Source organism: Nannospalax galili, unplaced genomic scaffold (genome assembly GCF_000622305.1).
Source record: "Nannospalax galili isolate Female #2095 unplaced genomic scaffold, S.galili_v1.0 scaffold191, whole genome shotgun sequence".
Classification (NCBI taxonomy): Eukaryota; Metazoa; Chordata; class Mammalia; order Rodentia; family Spalacidae; genus Nannospalax; species Nannospalax galili.
In genome coordinates this window covers 2,724,947-2,746,519 of record NW_008331484.1, presented here as the reverse complement: position 1 = coordinate 2,746,519, position 21,573 = coordinate 2,724,947, and the positions used below count along the sequence as shown (strand labels likewise).

At 38.8% G+C, this 21,573-nt stretch overlaps 1 long non-coding RNA gene across 2 annotated transcripts in view; it reads left to right on the top strand.

Annotated features, from left to right (window-relative positions):
- The first annotated feature begins 3,412 nt into the window (after positions 1 to 3,412).
- LOC115068566 overlaps positions 3,413 to 21,573 on the top strand; it is a 42,896-nt gene continuing 24,735 nt past the window's right edge. The window contains exons 1-3 of one of the 2 annotated variants that reach the window (XR_003847913.1): positions 3,413 to 3,511; positions 3,700 to 3,763; positions 10,441 to 10,933. This is a non-coding gene — a long non-coding RNA (uncharacterized LOC115068566). Of the gene's footprint in view, positions 3,512 to 3,699; positions 3,764 to 10,440; positions 10,934 to 21,573 lie in introns of those variants that run through there. The other variant, XR_003847914.1, reaches the window with a different exon arrangement.

Genomic DNA, 21,573 nt, shown 5'->3' with positions numbered 1-21,573 from the left:
CACAGGAGCAGGAGGTTTTAATTTAATTGAGGAAACTGGTGGCCTTCTCTTAGTCAATGGCACTATCAATTTTCTAAACAGACCATTCGTTAGTCTTGGAAATGACTTAATATAGACTGTTTTTGCAAGTATTTAGAAAAACACATTTGTAAATACCAGACCAGGGAAAGATGTATCTGTCATTTGTGTTTTCAGTGGTTCAATCTGCCTTATCCTTCCATGGCTTTGTAATTTCTCAGTAAATAAAATTAGTACGCAAAAGGGGAGCGACTTCCTTAATATCCCACAATATGATGAGAGGAAAGGGAAGAAAAGAGCAATGAGAAAGAGAAAACCAAAAGGAAAAAATGCTATTCAAAATTCTTACTTCTTAAAAGGACAAAGAGCCACCATGCCGTGACAGTCATGCAAAGATGAAGGCCCCAGGACAACACTTGTAGTAAAATCTTTCTGTGTACTAAAAATATTATTTTTAAATTAATGGAAAACTTCCTGGTGTCTGGGAATGGGAGCCGCCCAACATCAAGACCCAGACATGCAGAACTAGAATTTTTAAAATTTACAAATTACATGTACTTAGTGTTCATTGCTAAAAAAATCACAATACGGAAAAATGCCCTTCACTCCTTGCCTCATTTTCAATGCTCTGTGTTTCTGTGGAACTTTCCAGAGTGTACTTTATGGGGAGTTGGAGAAGAGGAAGCAAGAGTCACTGGAAAGGAGCCAATGTAAAGGTACTTCCTAGGTCTGCTGTTTCATGGTCTTGGGAGAATCTATTCATTTCTTCACATCTGTGATTCATGATGTGTAAAGGGAACTGACTCCCAGGAAAGGCGGGAGTAGGAGTCACCAGCAGCCACAGGTTACTAGGAACCTGTGGGATGATTTTGACAACTGTTTTTATCATGATGTCTACAGTCTCCAGATACACACACACACACACACACACACACACACACACACACACACACACCCCAACCACCAGGGTGCTGTACATCCCCAAAGTACAATAAAAAATATTCCTCTCTCTAAATCTCAGGACACCCACTAAAAGTAAAAGAAAAAGGAAAACTTAACAATGTCCTAGCCAAGTGACAAGGTCTGGTGTAGAAAATCATTGGTGATAGAGCCCATCCTACTTATTTAATAAAGTGATTTTACATCTTAAAAACAAATTGTTTCTATGTTCTATAAATGAATAATATGCATTGTATGCTCACTCAATAGAAAATTTAATTTGTAAGCCTAAAAATAACATATGTTGGTGTCTTGTCAACTTGCCTTTTGCTGTTATTTACATTATTTGAAAACATGATGTGATCAAATCAGATTTTTTTAATTCTTCCACTTTAAAAAATATTTTATTATGTTTACGGTACCACACTTGAATTTCCTCCCACTGAGTGTGGACTTTTAGTCTACTAGGCAGCTGTTGATTGTCCCCAAGATAAAAGTGCCACTACTGCGCCAACATCATATGCTCTGCTGGCCATTCGTGTAATCATTTGACCTTGAAGCTGGTGTTGGATCATCAATTGATGTTTTCCCTTGGCACCTTCATAGTGTTCTCCAAAGCTGTGAAAGCTAGCCTTAGGGAGAGTGGTTTCCAGTGAGTTGCAGCTCTATTACTCCAAATTCTGTGCCCCAAGTATGTTCTGTCTTCTGGAGTAGGGCCTTACCTTCAAGTTCTGGGAGGCCACCAAAGACTATGGCAATAGCCTGTACAATTTTGGGAGACTCTTAGACCACCCTGGCCAACAACTCATGGAAGATTTCTCCTCTCTGGCACTGTTTCTTGTTATGTAGCCTTTAGCTATGCACATGGGTTCATGTAGAGATACTGTGTGTGTAAGTTTTCATTAGGTTGTTGGACTAATAAATACACACTGCTGGAGAGGTCATAGATCTTAGAGAAAATCCCAAGACTATCACATCCCTAGACAAATGTAATTTCTTGCTATGTGCAAAATATGTATCCTTATATTTACAGACAAATATCCCAGTTACTACTCATCAAAGAAGTTTATTTTGGATCAGTTGAAGACTATTACCAAATACCACAACTGGTCACACACAAACATTGTCTATGCATTGCCCAGGCCTAAGCAACACATCTACAATGCAACTTCTACACCTAAGGCTCACGGTATATAGGACAGGGTAAAGAGAACACTAATGAATCTCTCAATTCTCACTAATGAAGCTCCCTCATGCAACAGAAGGACAGGAACACGAAAGGTTACAAATGGCCAAAGCATAGAGATTAAGAGTCTTCAGATTGCTGGTCCATGGACAGGACTCTTATATTAAACTTCACCCACCCAGGGCTCAGGGACCATTGTGGAAGAGGGAGGTGGAAAGATTGTAAGAGCCAGGGAGGAGGTGCACAACCAAATGGAAGCAGAAAATGCAATACACTGTATTTTGATCATATTCAGATTCCTTACCTCAACTCTACCCCTATCCCACACCCATCTCCCCCTATCCCCCAAGTTTCATGTCCTCTATTATTACTTGTTTTTTTTAAGACCTATTGAATCTAATTCTTGTTCCCTAAATGCTCATGGGTATGGGTCCACCTCTGGAGACTGATCAATCCGCCCTTAAAGAAAACTGACACTCCCTCTCCTAGCAGCTATCAATTGCCGATACATCCTCGGCTATGGCTGGGGATTCCAACCATAGCTCATGTCCTCCATCAATGCTGGGCCCTGTCTGGTTTGGGTTTTCACAAGTTTTGTGCATGCTATCATAAGCACTGTGGATTCATATGTGGAACTACTGTGTGGTATCAAGACAACATGGTTCCCTTGTATTCATCCACCACCTCTGGCTCTTACAGTCTTTCTGTCCCCTCTTTTACAATTATCCTTTAGACTTGGGAGGACAGGGTGTGATATGTGTCCCATTTAGGGCTTAGAACTCCCAGTGCCTTATTCTTTGCATGTTGAGAGTTGGTTTCTGTGTTAATCTCCATCTGCCATGTAGAAAAGCTTCTCTGGTGAGAGTTGAGAAAGGAGTATAACAAGAAATAATTAGAAGTTGGTTTAATACTAGGTGTGTTTCGCAGAACAATAGCAGTAAGTTTTTCCTATGCCCTGTGATATGTCTAGCTGCAGGTTCTTGACCCTGATAATAGTGCCAGTGTATTAGTTACTTTTTTGTTGCTGTGATAAAACACTATGACCAAAGAAACTCCTAGAAGGGAGAGTTTATTGAGCCTGCAGCTCAAGAGGGATAATTATCTATCATCGCTGAGGAGGCACGGCAGGAGGCAGCCAGAGCACAAAGCTGTGGGCTCACATCTTCACAGACTCGGGAAGCACAGAGAGACAAACTGAAAGTGAGTAAGCTGTGTCCTGTCAAAACCTGCCCTGACCCCAGATGTGCTTCCTCCAGCAAGGCCACACCTCCTAAACCTCCACAAGGGAAGCCCCCATCAACTGGAGACAAGAAATTCAACCACTTGAAGCCTATGGGGAAAATTCTCATTCAAACCACCCACAGTCAGGTATGGACTCCCTATTATGATTCAAGCCTTAAATTCAACCAGAAGGTGGTTGATTATTTCCATATTTGTGCCACTGTTGTGCCAGTGAACATATCTTAATAGGCCAGTTAATGACTGTGGTTGCTCCCATGAGCCTGTAGCTCCAAACATTCACAGCTGGGTAAGGTTGATTACTTTTTCTCTTCCAGTAACACATAGAATACCTAGTACTGTGAAAGCTGGCAAGCAGAGATAAAGGCATGAAACTTCGAGGTCAGTATCAGCTTAATGTCTCTTGCTTATTCTACAAATCATGTGTGCAGTATCTTCAGCAATGGAGTGTTACTGTCAAGGTCTGATGGGTAACCAAGAGCAATGGCCATAGCCAGAATTACTTGATAATATATGGGACCTACCTAGTCAATGAGCTTCAAAAGAGTCAGTCCATTCTTGGTGTCAAGCTTTTTGTTTGCTAGACTATGGTGACTGATAGGGTCATTGAACACCCATTTTAGGATAACTACATTTAAACAGGTGGAGTGTTACTGTCAAGGTCTGATGGGTAACCAAGAGCAATGGCCATAGCCAGAATTACTTGATAATATATGGGACCTACCTAGTCAATGAGCTTCAAAAGAGTCAGTCCATTCTTGGTGTCAAGCTTTTTGTTTGCTAGACTATGGTGACTGATAGGGTCATTGAACACCCATTTTAGGATAACTACATTTAAACAGGTTTATATTGTCTGTATACATTTTTTGTCAAAATGACATAAGTATTAAGACTCCTACTTGGGCCCAGATACAAAGAACAATAATAATCAAATGCCGTTAACAAACTGTATGCCAACAAGTAAAACTAAATCAACTAAAACCAAAGATTTGAATATGATATACATTTTAGGTTTATTTTATTATTATTAAAGATCTAATGTAAAATGTATCTTTTTAGCCTATGTAAAGTACATGATTCTGTTGGCTTTAAGTATATCACGGTGTTGTGCAACCATCCCCAGTACCTAATCCTCATCCTCAAATGTTTTCAACATCCCAAAAGGAAACCTTGTCCCCATTAAGATGTCACACCCTGTTCCCTCTTTTTTCACTAATCTACTTGCCGTCTCTGTGAATTTGCCAAAGCTGGGAGTTCCATACAAATGGAATCATATATAGTCTTCTTTCACTGGCTCCTTTTAACTTAAAAAATTATGGTTTTTGTTTTGTTTTGTTTTGTTTGAGACAGGGTCTCACTATGCAGCTCTGGCTGGTCTGGAACTCAGAGATCTACCTGCCCCTGCCTCCTAAATGCTCAGATTAAAGACATGTGCCACCACCTGATTTAGTAGCTCATGCCTGTAATCCCAGTACTTGGGAGGCTGCTGCAGGGGGATCACCATAAATTTGAGGCTAGCTTGGGCAAATAGTGAGTTCCGGGTCAGCCTGGGCCACAGAGTAAAACTATGCCTCAAAAATAAAAGAGGGCCGGGTGTGGTGGCACATGCCTTTAATCCCAGCACTCAGGAGGCAGAAGCAGGTGGATCTCTGTGAGTTTGAGGCTAGCCTGGTCTACATAGTGAATTCCAGGCAAGCTAGGGCTACAAGGAGACCCTGTCTCAAAAAGATAAACAAAACAAAACAACACAAGTACCCAGGTTTAATTTACAGCACCCACATGGCAGCTAACAACCATCTTTAACTCCAATTCCAGGGGGTCTGATGCCCTTTTCTGACCTCTGTGGGCATTGCACATGAGGCAATACACTCATACACATAAAAATAAATAAATAAATAAATAAATAAATGAAAGAAGAAAAAGAGAAAAAGAAAAAAGTGATGGGGAGATATGGGAGGTGTTGGAAGGGCGGGAGTGGGCATGGATTTGATCAAAACACCTTATGTGCATATATGAAATTCTCAATAAAGTTTTTGTAAAAGTTGAAAAGAATAGTATCTTCGATAGTAGCAGGTTTACAAATGACATTTTCCAAAGGTCTTTAAGGTTAGTTATTCCTCCCTTTACTCCTCGCTCTGTGCTGATTTTGCATTTCCCACTCAATTTGATCCTTCTTATTCATTATTCATTTTCTCCTTTATATCGCTGCGTTTTCTCTCCCTTCTCATGAGCCTTCACACACACACACACACACACACACACACACACACCTATGGTAACCTGCCAGTTTTCTGATTTCTAGAGATTTTCCAGTTGAAACACTCCTATCTAAAAACTCAAAGGTAGCACCCACTTATAAGACATTGGAATTGGTTTTTAATCAACTAGTTGTTTGATTCTATTTTTATTGAATTTTTGTTAATTTCATATATTTTGATCATATTTAGATTCCCCTTCCCCATCTGAACCCCCCTAACTACCCTCAACAAATTTTATGTACTCTATTACACACACACACACACACACACACACACACACACACACACACACACACATATATATAGTGAGAGAGATAAACTTGTGCCCCCAAATGCCCTTTGCTGTAGGTCCATTCACTGGAGGTTCGTCAACCTATGAAGACTATTACTCTTAGACCAGACAGACTCTCTTCCTTCTAGCAGAGATCATCTGCCAATACTTCCTCAGTAGCATTTCTTAACCATTTCCCCATGTCTGTGATGGGGTTTTGTTTGGCTAGAATTTAGTGGCACTTATGCATGCTGTCACCATTGCTGTGAGTTCACATGACTAACTGCTCAGTTGTCTGGAAATCTGTTTTCTTATCGTCATCCACCACCTTTGGCTCTTACAATCTTTCCTCCCCCCTCTTCTGCAATGTTACCTGAACCTTGGGAGACAGAAATTTAATGTAGTTTTCCTATATAAGGATAAGCACTCTGCAGCCTCAATTTCTCTGCACATTGGCCATTTGATGGTCTCTGTGTCAATCACCATATGCTGCATAAGGCAATTTCTCTGGTGAGAATTGAAAGATGCATTAATCTATGGAATCAGCTTAATACTATATCTATTTAGAAGAATAACAGTATTGGCTTCTCCCCTGTGGCCTGTGACCTATCTAGCCACAGGTTCCTACTTCTGATATCAATATCGGGTATAGGCTCCATCTTATGAAGCTGATCTTAAATCCAATTAGAAAGTGGTTGGTTACTCCCATAACATTCATGGCACTACTGCACCAATGGGCATATCTTGCCAGGCCAGTTGTTGTAGCTCACAGGATAAGTAATTCATAACTAGGTAAAGTTGATAATTTTCTCTACCAGTAACAGGCAAAACACATTCCAGCACTATGAATGCTATCCATTAGAGATGAGACTTTGAAGTTAAAACCAGCTTGATTTTCTTGGTTTGTTCTATAATTCACATTAAGTGTCTTTAACAATAGGATTTTACCACGAAGTTCTGGTAGGTAACCAAGAGCAGTGTCAGTGACCTTTATTGTTAGAGGGTCTGTGGGACACCTAATCAACAGCTTCAAAAGAGGAACTATTCCTGGTGTTGGGCTTTTATTTTCCTTTTAATCTTTGTGTGTGTGTGTGTGTGTGTGTGTGTGTGTGTGTGGTGATGCTGTGTATATGTGTGTTTGAGTGCATGTTTGCATGTGAAAGTGCCAAGGAGGTGTGGAGGTCAGAAAACAACTTCAGGTGTGGGTCCTCACTTTCTTCCTTATTTGAGACAGGGTCTTTAGTTTACACTGCGTATGCCAGGTTGGCTGGTCCTGGCCCTTCTGGGGATTCTTCTATCCATACTTCCTATCTTACCCATAGGAGTCATGAGATTACAGATGTATGCTAATATGTCTGGCTCTGTGTGCCTTCAGGAAATTCAACCTCAATTCTTCTTGCTTGAGTAGCAAGTGCCATCTGTCCAGCTCTGAATCAGCTTTGACTTCCTCTGTTTCTTTTCTGTTTTCATACTATGAACAATGTATTGGCCTTTAAAAAATTATTATTACTATTGTGTTGGGGGGCATGGGTGTGGAGGTCTGGGGATAACTGTGTGAAATTCCGACTTTTATGTGGGTTCCAGGGATTGAACTTAGGTTGTTAGGCTTAAGTGGCAAGAGTCTTTATCGACAAGGCCATCTTCCAGCCTAGCTTATTAATTTTTAATTTTTCAGAAGAAATTATAAAGTAAAACTTCTAATAATATTAGTGTGTATCCAGTATAGCCTATATCCTAAAAGTTGATGCTCTAAGTAGCTTCTAAATGGTTGCTTAATGTTGAATAATTTTCCAAATTGCAACCTATGATCCATGTTATTGTTACTGCAGGGGTCTAAGAGTGTCCCATGATGCCATGTTCAGGTTCTATGTGCCTCAAACATAGAACTGGACAAGTGAAAGGATAGGTTTACTAAATAGAATAACAAATAGAATAGAAGCAGAGCATGTTCCACAGAATAGGAGTGGACTTAAGCAACCACGGTGCTCGAGAGCCCCAGGTTATTTCTTTGGAGTTCTTTTTATGAGTTCTGGAAGAGAGAGGAACTGCTCCCCAAGTACAGAAATGGGATGATCCTTACGCTGACTGACAGATAGGCTTTTAAATATTCTTAGGCCATCTGCAGGTACACAACTGTATATCCCATCATTTATTTTTATTATTTTTTTAATTTTATGTGTATGTGTGTATTGCCTGCATGTGAATAAGCGCACCCCGTGTCGTGCATTACTTGAGAAGAACAAAAGAGGCTGTCAGGCCCCTGGAACTGGAGTTACGGACAGTTGTTAGTTGCCATGTGGGTGCTGGGATTTGAACCCAGGTCTTCTGCAAGAACAGTCAGTGTTCTTAACCACTGACCCATCTCTCCAGCACCATATATCCCATAATTTTAAGCATACATAAAGAGTGACGTGAATGCATATGTGATGGTGACTAAAAAAGTTTTCCCCTGACAGATAGCCTCAAGGATAGATTCTCCTTCACTGTGCTTGTGCCGAATACTGGGTTAAGGTGACCTTGTTTATTTTTTTCTTAAGCCAGCCTTTTTATCTCATCCCCTACCAGGAAGTACCTGAACACAATTAAGGAGATGCTGAGTGTTTCCCTACCTGAAAAGGGCAGGTACATGTTTTTCCAAGGGAACTTGCCTGTTCCCCTGCTTGTGTATTTCAAGGCGAGTAGTTAAACCAATCTCATTAATTTATTTCAAAAAATTAGGTTTTTCACTGAAAGAATTTGAAGAAGACACTAGAAGATGGAAAGACCTCCCATAATTATGGATTGGAATAGTTAATATTGTGAAAGAGTGATATTACCAAAAGTAATCTACAGTTTCGACTCCATCAAAATTCCAACTCCACACTTTAACGAGACAGAAAAAGAATCTTATACTTTGAATGGAAGCACAATAGACCCCAGATAGCTAATGCACTCCTGAACAGCAACAAGAAGAAATGATGCTAGCCTTATCACCACATTTGTTTCAAGTTATACTACATAGCCGTGGTAACAAAAAAGAGCTAGAAAAATAGCTCAGCAGTTAGAGCACTTACTGCTCTTGCAGAGGGGCCTGGGTTTGATTTCCATCACCCATATGGTGGCTAACAACTCTCCATATCTCCAGTTCCAGGGGAAATTAACATTTTCTTCTGACTTCCATGGGCATTACACAATATGGGTGCACTTACACACATGCAGGCAATACACTCATACATATAAAATAAAAATAATTGTTTTTTAAAAAAAGCATGTTACGGGAACTAAAATAGACATGTAGATCAATGGTATATAAGGAACAAATATAAACCCTCATAGGTGCAGCCAGTTGATTTTGACACAGCTGACAAAAATATACAATGGAGAAAAATCTTATTCCACAAAAAGGCTTGAGAAAGCTCTGTATCTAAATTTAGAAGAATGAAACTGGATCCCCATCTCTGACCCCACAAAGGCCAACTTCAAAGTGATCAAATATCTCAGTATAGGCCCTGAAATTCAAAAAATGTTAGAAGAAAAATTAGGAAAAACACTTTAAGATACAAGGAATGTGGTCATTTGGGAAATAATGCCAGCAATTTGTAAATGGGGCCTGATGAAATTTAATAGTTTTTGTACAGCAAAGAAGCAGTTAATTGAGAGAAGAAAGATCCTACAGAGTAGGAAAAAATGCTAACTATGGATCTGACAAATGTTTAATGATATCTAGAATATGCAAAGAACTCAAAAAACTAAACAAGAAAATAAGTAACACAGTTAATAAACGGGCTAATGCAATGAACAGACAGTTCTCAGAAGATGAAACACAAATGCCCAATAAGCACATGAAAAATATCAAACTTCATTAGCCATCAGAGACATAATTAAAACTGCAATGAGATGGCATCTCACCTCAGCCAGAATGATAGTAATTAAGAAAGTAACAAGGAAGCTAATGAAGGTGGACAGAAGGGAGCACTTTACACTGCTGGAGGGAATGGAAAGTGGTTCAGCCACTGTGGAAACCAGCATTGAAGTGTCTCCAAAACAGCAAAGATAAATAAATCAAAAAAATAAAAATAAATAGAAATAGACTTCCATATGACCCAGATCATGGATATTTACCCAAAACTCTGGGTCAAAGCATCAACAGACACTTGCACATCAATATTTGCAGCACCCTTCACAATAGTTAGCAATGGAATTAACTCAGGGTTCCAACAGAGGAACAAATAAAGAAAAGGCTTTGTCTAATCACAAAAGAATTTTTTAACCATAAAGAAGAATGAAGTTACATGTTTGCAAGAAAATGGATGCAACTGGAGACAATCACATCAAGCTTAAGCTAATTAAGCCTTTCTCAGAAAAATAAAGGATGTTTCTCTCCTTTGTGGTTCCCAGACTTTATACACATGAAAGTAAAAGTGAAACTGGCTGGGAGACAAAGGGGACTCATGATGGAAGGGGTTGAGAGGAATAAGGGTAAGAGGGAATGTGATTCATACAACATACATTTGTATGATCCTGGTGACACTATTATTTTCAATTTGCAGATAAAGAAGGAAAGAAACGCCACAAAGTTAACGTGGCATCCAGAGCATCTTATGTTAAACTTATTTTCTTCAAGGAACAACAAAAAAACCCAAAAAACTCCAGTGTGAACTTTCTTCTTTTCTCCAAATATAATTAATCTGGCAACGTTCTTTCACACAGAAACAAATCTCATTCGCTGTCTTTGAAGGCTAGCCAGCTGGTCTCTCTCTTACTTCTGAAGTAAACAGAAGACTGCTTACTTGCCTCGAGTTTATTCTCACTAATTAGAGAATTGTTGTTCTGTTCACTTTGAAAACCTTCTGGAAGATAGGAGATCCCTTTCCCCTGCAATTCTCTCTAAACTCAGTGCTAGAATCTTCTCTCTTTCTGGGGATGACTGTGAGAAAATTCCCAAGTTTGACAGAACAAAAGCAAAGGAATCTTTGGAAAAGGAATTAATTCATGTGTTGAATAAGAGTGGATGAGTCTTCATGTCTACTCGTTTGAGTTAAAACAAAGATGCAGCAAAATTCTTTGAACTTTGAAATGTAATATGAATGCGTTTTACTAGGCTTACTATTTTTAAACCTTGAAAACAATAAAAATGTCTTTTGCTTACTTTTACTCAGTCCCCACTACAGTATACTTGGCCAGGAATAAGACATTAAGACTTGAGTTTTGAATCTAAATTCCTCTCATTTCAGTTACATATGAGCTCTTCCCAAATGATTTCTGGACATTCTAATGAAAATGGAGGTTGTAAGAGGTCAAGGGACAGAGGAATGACAATAAAGGAAAGTACAGACCAACATAGTTGAAGTCAAAAGAGCCTGGTGGGTAGCTTAGAAAGAAGGGGGAGAGAGATTTGAGAAGTGACTTCTGTCTTTGATTTTTTATGGTTTCATCCATATATGTAATATATTGTGATTATATGCACCCCCACAGATCTCTGCCATCCTCTTCCTTTCCCGTTGAACCACTTCTTCCTACCTAGTTCCCACTGGCTACACTATTAGAAAAAAAAAAATGACACCTTCCCCCTCAAGCAACCATTAAAAGGCATTTGCTCCTAGGGAAGGAAGGGGGACTGTGGGCCTCCTCATCCCATGATGAAGGGTGGAGCGGCCCAATTTGTGCAAGTGTCCATAGCTGTTATGTGTTCTTAGCAACCATGACATCATATCTGGATAGCAGCTATATTAACACTCTTCCGCATCCTCTGGCTTTTACATTCTTTCTGTGCTCTCTCCTGCAATGTTCTCTGGACCTTGGAAGAAGGGATGGGTGATACGACGTCTTGCTTAAAGCTGAGCACTCACCAGTCACTAATTTTCAGCCCTTAGAATATTTACAGGACAGAGAAATCAAGTTGGAACTGAGCTAGAAACTCCTTCCCTTCTGATGAGTGCTCACACTAAGAGAAGTCTGGCATCATATAGGCGTCGAGGCAAGAAAAGGCATCCAACTGTCTTTTCCAACTGTAGACCATTTGTGCTACAGTACCAACTGGTACAGCAAGATAAGCCCAGTGATACAATAGCAGTGTGACTATTTTGGGGATAACCAACTTCCTTGGGATTGGCCTGGAGGCCACTCCCCAGCAAGGAATATACTTTGGTACTAAAAGCCTGGTCAAAAGCCAATGACTTTGTAGGGCATGGGCCCAATGGGGAACATACTACCACTGTTTCCCTAAATTAAAATGTCAAACTGCCTTCTAAATAGTTATGTTTATATGTGTGGACTAATGTAGCCATCAGTCTAGGACAGAGACGTTCCTTCTTATGGAGGGTGATGGTTAATATAGAGATTCATATATGATAAAAGCAACTTTTTGTGGGACATATTTTCAAATGAGAGACATGGTAATAAGATGCTTATTTATGTTTTTCTAAGTATTAAGTCAAAAACAACTCTAGTAAGGGTACAGATTTCTTTTAACTGCTCAGTTGACAGAATATATTTGTTTGAAAATGACATTGGAACAAGCAATGAGAAAATGGGTTTTTATGTACATTACATGAAAGTGGCAATTTTTTATTGGGGAACTGTATTCATCATACTCTGTCAAACATTAGTATATTGTCTTTCAGGTTTGTATGGAAGAGGTGCAACAAAGATCATCGACCAGACAACTCCATGGGGGACAGCAGTTTATTTGAGAGCAGACTGGCTGCCTCTTGGGGAGCAGAGAAACAGCAGCAAGCAGGGGAAGTCAGACATCTTTTATAGGCAGTTAGGTGGCTGGGTAGCTTCCCATGACAAAGGCTAGGCAGTTTAGCTCAGGATTAGTTGGTTTCCCAATAAGCAGAGGGACTTTCCAGGGGCTAAGTTTGAACCTGCCATTTTAGAATGTTGGGAGCTGCACTGCCATTTAAGGAGCCTGCCAGGAACCTAGCAAGGTTTTGTGTATTTCCTTTCTTTTATAACTTTTAAAGTTATGTATAATGTTTCACCGCAGCCTAGGCTTGCCTGGAGTTCACAGTATAGCCCAGGATGGCCTTGAATTTGCAGCAGTCCTCCCATCTCAGCCTACCACATACTGGGATGACTGGCATGAGCCACCAAGCCTGGATTGAACTGTTGCCTATTAAGTAGGAATAAGAATCAAAAGAAATTGGAACAAGGTAAAATGGAAATCATAAACACATCAATATTCATTCTTTATCTCCCCCAAATATTTTCTTTTTACCAGCTGATGATTTATTTATTACTGAGAGTCACTCATATATCAAAGAATGAAAAACTTGGAGGCTAAAACCGCTCATGTTTTTCAAGTGAATTCAGTATTTGAATACTTAACAAATATTCAAGTTGAGTTGTTTTTGTTGCTGTGATAAAAAAAACTTACCAAAACAACAGGAAGGAAAGGGTGTATTTGACATATAGGTTACAGTTCATCATCCAGCAAATCCAAGGCAGGAACTCAAGGCAGGAACCTGGAGACAGGAACTAAAGCAGAGGTCAAGGAGGAACACTGCTTATTGACTTCATGCGGTAACTTTCTTATGCAGCCCAGGCCCACCTGCCTAAGAATGGTACCGACCACAGTGGGCTGTGCCTTCCTACCGTCAACCAAAAAAATGATGACCCACAAACATTACTGGACAAATCTGATGGTGGAAATCCATCAGTTGAGGTTCCTTCTTCTCAAGTGCCTTTAGCTTGTGTTCAGTTGTCGAAACCAACCAGCACACCACACATGCAGAATGTGGATTAGATAGGGAAGCATAAAACAAATTCAGCCTTCAGTAAAGAGGTATTGTAAAAATTCAGTAGTATGTACCATGTACAACAAAATAGACAAAATGCAGCGCACACACACACACACACACACACACACGTACGTGGACGAAAAGCACTCTCTAAATCTTATTTCACCTCTACTACTGTTTTGAAAGAGGAAAGCAAGACACATGTCCATTTCCCACACAATCTCTGACTTGACTAAAAAGTCATCTTAACTAATGGTTTTCTGGTGATATGAATCATTTTCTCTATGAGCAGACTAGAAATCTTTATTTTCCCCCAAATGAAGCAATTTTCAAGCTTCACCTTGTCACCTATGCAACTCCATGGGATATAGAATTGGGTAGAAATTCCCCAGGGTCCTCTTAGTGTTGTTTCTTATCTATCAGCATGGATATTCTTGATTGGCATTCTTACATATTTCCATTCAGTTGTGTTGATTAAATTACTCTTTTTATGCCTGCTCATAGCCTCTATTCTGAAAAATAAAGTTAACCATTAAAAAATGTTTAAATCACTCTTGAAATTGAATCGAAGCTGAGTTCTCTATTTTACCTTCAGATTAGTTGTGAGAACTTGCCATTTCTGTCTCTCCCCCTACATCTGAACAAATATGATAAATGTGTGTATGGATTTAAGAAAATTAAAATCTTGGAAACTAAATCACAAGAGATCCTTGTAAAGCAGCCAAATCATTGGATGATCATAACCTCTCCTCAGGGTCTTTGTTCTTCGGCTCTACCCTTAGGAATGCCTTCCTCCAGGTGTTTTATAACAACGCACTGCACTCACCAGCTTCCTGTTTGATGTGGCTAATCAGAATCTTCCCTCCCATTTTGTTTTCAATCAAAACCTCTTCCCCCATATGCTTTGCACATCTTTTTCTCTCCTCTCTGTTAAGGTCCATTTTTTCCATACACAAGACTTTATGACATACATGATTTCTTGGTGTATTTACTAATTTCCCCACCATACGTGACAGGACAGGAATTGAGAAAAACAGAGATGTTTGTGTTATTCACTTCTGTATTAAGCAACTGAGATATATAATATGTGTTTGTGAATATATGCACATATATTTATGCATGCATATAGAAGATACACCATGATAGTCTGGAGAGATGGCCCTGAGATTAAGAACACTTGCTGCTCTTGCAGAAGACCAAGGTTCATTTGCAAGCACCTACCTGGTGCTCATAAATATCTATAACTCCAGTTCCAGGGTGTACGTTGCCCTTGTCTGGCCTTGCCACGCACTGTACTCATGTGGATGTGTGCGCACGCAAACACATACACAAATATAAATAAAATTAAAAATTTTTAAAAGTTATACCAGGTGGTGGACATGAAATGTATTTGATGAAATATAATTCCCTTCCTTATGGTTAAGTCCATTCAATATTTTCAAATTGTTTAAGAGTTCTGAGATTCATAGAGAGTCAAAATATAGACTTGTAGCTGACTCTGTAAAAGATTGCTTATTTAGAATCAACTACACATGTCCTTGCACTACACTGTAAATTCAGAGTGGGCCTTTACTTAAAATCTGGGAACAGGGATCAAGTGTAAGGAATGAGTGTAGAATTCTTAGCCACATAGCCTGTTTATAAAATTACTAAATTTATGCCAATTTTTAGTTTGTTTCAAGGTACAGTCTTTGTTAAGACACCTGATTAAATGAGTTCAAATCATAACCCAAAATAGAAGCAAAAGAAGGAAAGAACTGAACACCAAAGGTCCTCTGACCTCCTCACATGAGTTGTGATGCATACATCCTCCACACCACACCTGTAAAGTAACAACAATAAAGAAAACAGTTACAATGTAAAATGTCTCAGAAGAATACTAGGCATATATCCTTGTTCCCTAACACTACAATTTTTTTTCAAAATCATTAAAGTAGGAATTTTCCTTGTCTTTATTGCCACAAATTAAGAAATTTAGAGAAAAATTTAGGGAAAAAAAAACAAAACACCCACACCCATCAAGTTATCACAGTCTGTGTAATTCATTCCCTTATCTCCTGTCTGTCAGAGGAATATATTTCTCATAGATTCCTCTCTTTCTGAGTGCCCAGAATCTGTTCATCATTACAGGGCTTGTTAATGGTTGCAAAAAAGAGAGCAAAATACCTGCTAGAAGATCTATTGGCTGACTTTTAAAAAAGAAAAGCCAGAGCAAGAATAGCAACAAAAATCAAATTCCATAAATACTTCTTAAGTATGCTTTTAATTATGATTCAGATGTACCTTAAAATGAAGTTGAATTTGGATAATGTAGTTTATTATATATTTTTGCGTGTTGTTTTAAAATATAACAACAATAGTAAATTTGGGGAGAAAGCAAATTTCCCTCCATCTCTCTGAATATTACCTAAAACAACAACCACGACATCCATGACAGTTAGTGAGTTCATAGTACATACAGGAACAATTATTTATTTATATATTTTGTTGATCTATTGTTACAAAGTTAATCTTCACTAGACAGCTATGAGGAAAGACTTTCAGAAGGAAGCAAGATCTAGGTGAGACACATACTTCAATAAGAAATGATTAAATGAATGATTGTGGGATTGACTCATGAGAAATGCTCCATGAAGAAACAAAGCAGTTCATGGTTCTGGTGGTCAGAAGGAACATAGGATAGATGCAGATTAGTCCATATGTGGTCAATGCATACAGATTTCCAGGTGTCAAGCCTGGGCTACTGGTGCCAGAAAGTGTTCTACAATGTGGATAAATGACCAGAAGAGAATGTCAAATGTTGTCAAGAGCCAAATAAGTGAGGCAGATATAAGCTGCAACTATGTTAAAAACTTTGGATTTTATCTGGAAAAAAGTGATGCTTTCTTCACTCTAAATTTCTATCCTTGTTTTTGGCTTCTTTTCTCATCCACTTTTCTGCTTTTTCCATCCTTTATCTTCCCTTAATTTTGCTTTTCCTCGGTATTTTATTTAAAACAAGAAGCGTCATTTATACATTGAAGAAATTTTTATTGATTCTTTGCTTCAAGTATTCAAAGGTACTCCAAAAAAATTTGTTTAGCAAGGCAGACTGAATCCATTTTGATTAAAGGTGTGTAACAAGCATGTTCAGGAAGCTTGGGTAAGCACAGAGTTACCTGACTTTAGAGCAGGGAAGCCCCATGAGACAAATGATTTCAGAGAGAAGGCAAGGTCACACTACAAGAGGTATAGTAAACTACATGATGAATGGGGGTCTTTACACTAAGAGCAATAGGAAACCATCTGAGTACTTTAATCTTGGAGATTATATAATTTGTCCTTGAAAAGATCACATTGATTCTGTGTGAAGAATTAGAGTGCTGAGAACAAGTGGATAGAAGAGTCAAGGAGCTACTGCTCTTGTCCCTTTAAAAGGATGGTAATTCCAGTAACAAAGTGGTATAAAGACAGTAGCAGATAGTGGAGGGAAACTATTATCAGAAGTGGTAAACTATTCAAAAACATGTGGTCTGTCTTCACATCTAAAAAAGACATAAGCACTTATTTTTTTCTTCCAGCTATTACCTTCTTTCACAATTCCATAATTTCCAGAACCGTAGCTAATACTTTCTACTTTTAAAACTTCCCTCTACTCTAATCACCTTCTCTAATGTGGAGAAGAGAGAATTTCTCTTTGCCACCAAAATAGTTTTAAATATGGACTCACATAACCTCAAAAACATTGAAATTGCTCTTTCCATTCAATTACTCAGCATCACTAAACTGCCTTTTTCCAGAGCTCTCTATTCTGCTGACTTCCACCGCTTTGGACTCTTCTGAAACCTCTGTGGCTGCTTTTTTGTTTCTTTTGTGCAGTTTGGCTCACACTGACTGGCATATCTTTTAAATCTTGAAACCAGTTGTGGCTCAACCTTAGACCTTCTGTTCTGACAATATATGGCATTTCCCCATCATCTTATTCAGGGGAACACCTCTTACATGTCTGCCTCCATTTCATATAAATTTGTATTAATTCAAGGCTCAAATATAACTACATCTGTTAGATCCTTATTTTAATTATTCACAGGCTGCTCAAATTTCATATGCCTATTGAGGGAAGATTAAAGAAGGACATGTGTGGCTGAAGATGTCATGAGTTGAAATATAATAAAGAAAAATGTCTTTGGAAATAAAATCAAGAAACTGGGGATTTAGGAATTAGATACATTTCTGTGGAAACTGTGAAGCTACTTTGGAAACCAGTGAATTCAGTGTTGAAGAAGTCTTTGGGTGAGGGACAATGTTCAATATATACTTTTATTATCCATCATTATGAGATGTGAAAAAAGAGATGTAGCTGAAAATGTTGAAATGATACAGGATAATATTGTATAAAATAAGCAAAATGCAAAAATTAAAAGCGCCTACTTAAACCTATGAGCTCATTTAACCTTAACTATGTCCCTAAAATTCCTATCTTCAAACCACATTTCCTATCTTCAAACATAACTACATTGAGGACTTAGGGTTTTATCCTAGGAACTTGAAGGGAGCATGTTTTAATAGGCATAGCAATAATTTTTGTACACTAATTTCTGTTTTCCAAACTACTGCAAGCCATGGGGGAGGAGGAAACATCAGTCCCTACCAAGGAGTGAAAAAGATCATTACCTAACTAATGAGTCTAGAAAAAGCAATAATATAATTTAAGAGACATTAAGAGGGATGATGAGATGGCTCAGTGGTTAGGAGCACTGGCTTCTCTTGCAGAGGCCCCGGGGCTCAAATCCCAGCGCCCACATGACAGCTAACAACAGTTCATAACTACACTCCCAGAAGACTCCAATACCCATTTGACCTCTGTTGGCAGAGTTATATGACACAAGTACACCTACATGCATGCAGATGATATACTCATACACACAAAAAAATAAGAATAATAAATAAAGCCCTCTGCTTCCCTGGTCCTGCACCACCCTCAGGCATCTCTCTGACCCACAGGCCTCTCTCTCCTGGGCAAGTAGATCGTGCCCTCCACACCTTGACTCCCCGACCCTCATTCATCATCCCATCTCCCCCACTGATCTCTCCTCCTAGCCTGTGTCCTGTCCCATTCCTTGTCTTGGTGCCAGAGACACCTGGGGAACCACCACTGCTTCCTGATACTTTTCATCCAAACCAACTCAGTTCCTTCTCAGGTCCTCAGGAGCACTCTGGGCCTGGCCCCACCCTCACCTCACTCTACTTAGCTGGGCCAGCAGGAGCCTGGCCAGCCTCTTTCCTGAAAGCCTGGGCTAACCTTTCCTCTTCCTGATCCTTTGCATCCAGACCAGCCCAGCTCCTCAGTGCAGTCCCCAGGAGCCCTTGAGGCCGCATCCTGCCCCCATCTGCCTTTGCATCTATGAGTGCCACGGCCTCCTGGGTCCTGTTCCTAGGCCAGTCCAACCCCCAAATTCCTGAGGCTAAACTCTTTCCTGGAGGGATCCAGATCTTAGGAGAAAACCTAAGAGCATCTGATCCTCATCTGACTTGGGCCTCTGTGGGAACTCCTGAAGACAAAAGCAATCTGGCCACTCCAATATAAAATCAAAAGAGAGAACCAGAAACTTAGAGGAACGAGCTTTTCAGGCCCAAAAAGTAAACCACAAAGACACATAAAGTTCAAAAAAAGAAGCAGACCTAAACTTGAAGGCTTGAGTTTCACACAAGAATCAGAAACTACGAAAGAAATTCACATGTCAAAATCACAGAGCAAAAATTAATAACATAAAAACCAAAATAACATATCCCCACCAAACACCAATAGTTCTCTAGAGGAGTACAATGAGAACCCCTAGATAATGCAGGGCATGGAACTCGAACAATTATTAACATGATAAAAGAATTCAGTGAATTTAAAGAACACACAAAGAAATCAAAGAACTGAAGGAAGATAGGGATAAACTTCTAAATGAATTCAGAAAAGAGTTAGAAATATTGAAGAATACTCAGGCTGAAATGAAGAAGGAAGTGAAACACTCAGTAAGCCCATTAGAAATGACAGGAGAAAGCCTCACCAACAAGATGAATGAAATGGAAAACAGAATATCAAGACTGGAGGGTAAAGAGGAAAAACTAGATCATTCAAGCAAAGATTATGAAAAATTTAAGAAATCCCAAGAATGGAATATGCAGGAATCATGTGACACCATAAAAAGACCAAACTTATGAATCATAGGCATACAGGAAGAGGAAGAATCCCAAGATAATTGCATGGAACAGATCTTCAACAGAATCGTGGAAGAAAATTTCCTAAAATTAAAGAAAGACATGCCCATATAAATACAAGAAGCATATAGAACACCAAACAGACAAGACTGGAAAAGAAACTCTCCATGGCACATCATAGTAAAAACATTAAACGTACAAAACAAAGAGACAATACTAAAAGCTGCAAAGGAGAAAAAACAAGTCACATATAAAGGAAAACCCATTAGGATTACAGCTGACTTTTCAGTGCAAACTATGAAAGCCAGAAGAGCCTGGACCAAAGCATTCCCAGTTTTAAATGACCACAGGTGCCAACCCAGATTAGTGTACCCAGGTAAAATATCTATTATAGTCGAAGGGGAAAGAAAAATCTTCCATGACATAAAAAGGCTGAAGGAATTCATGTCCAAAAAACCAGCCCTTCAGAGCATTCTGGAAGCAATACAAAAAGCTGGAGAAAGGAATGACTATACCTAAGGGGTTGCAGAAAGAAATTAAATGAAGGTATAACTGTGGAAAAGTACAGCTATATCAAGAATGTAAACAGAAGTAAAAATGACAGGATTCAATACTCATCTTTCATTAATAACTTTAAATATTAAGGGACTGAACTCCCCAGTCAAAAGACACAGACTAGGTGAATGGATTAAGAAACAAAACCCATCTTTTTGTCTGCAAAAAACTCATCTCACTTTCAAGGACAGACACTATCTTAAAGTGAAAGGATGGGAAAAAAATATAAAAAGCAAATGGTACTAAGAAAAAAGCAGGCATAGCAATTCTAATATCTGACAAAATAGACTTTAAAGTAAAACTAATCAGAAGAGATAAAGAGGCTACTTCATTCTGATCAAAGGAAAAATAAATCAAGACGATATTATAATCATGAACATATATTCACCAAACTCTGGTGCACCCAACTTCATAAAAACAATACTACAGGACTTTAAGACCCATATTAATCCCAACTCATTAATAGTAGGGGACTTCAATACCCCACTGTCTCCATTAGATAGGTCAACAGGGCAGAAAGTGAACAGAGAGATATCTGGATTAAACAATACCATATATCAAATGGACATAACAGACGTCTACCGAGTATTCTACCCAAGCACCAAAGGACATACTTTCTACTCAGCACACCATGGAACCTTCTCCAAAATCAACCATGTACTGGGACACAAAACAAACCTCAACAAATACAAAAAGATTGAAATACTTCCATGCATTCTATCAGACCACAATGCAATAAAGCTTACAATCAACACAGGAAGAAGCCCTAATCACGACATGAACACATGGAGATTAAACAACACACTCCTGAATGATGAATGGGTCAAAAGAGAAATTAAGAAAGAAATAAAAGTATTCCTGGAACTAAATGAAAAGGACAATTCAACACAACAAAATCTCTGGAACACGCTGAAAGTGGTCCTTACAGGGAAGATTATAGCTCTAAGTGCCTACATCAAAAAAATTGGAAAGAACACAAATAAATCACTTAATGCTACAAATCAACACATTTGAAAAGCAAGAGCAAATGAAACCCAAACTCACAGACAAGAAGAAATTTAAAAAAAAAAAATCATGGCATAAATTAATGAAATTGAAACAAATAAAACAACACAAAGAATCAACAAATCCAAGAGCTGGTTCTTTGAAAAGATAAACAAGATTGACAGACTGCTAGCCCAGTTAACCAAAAGA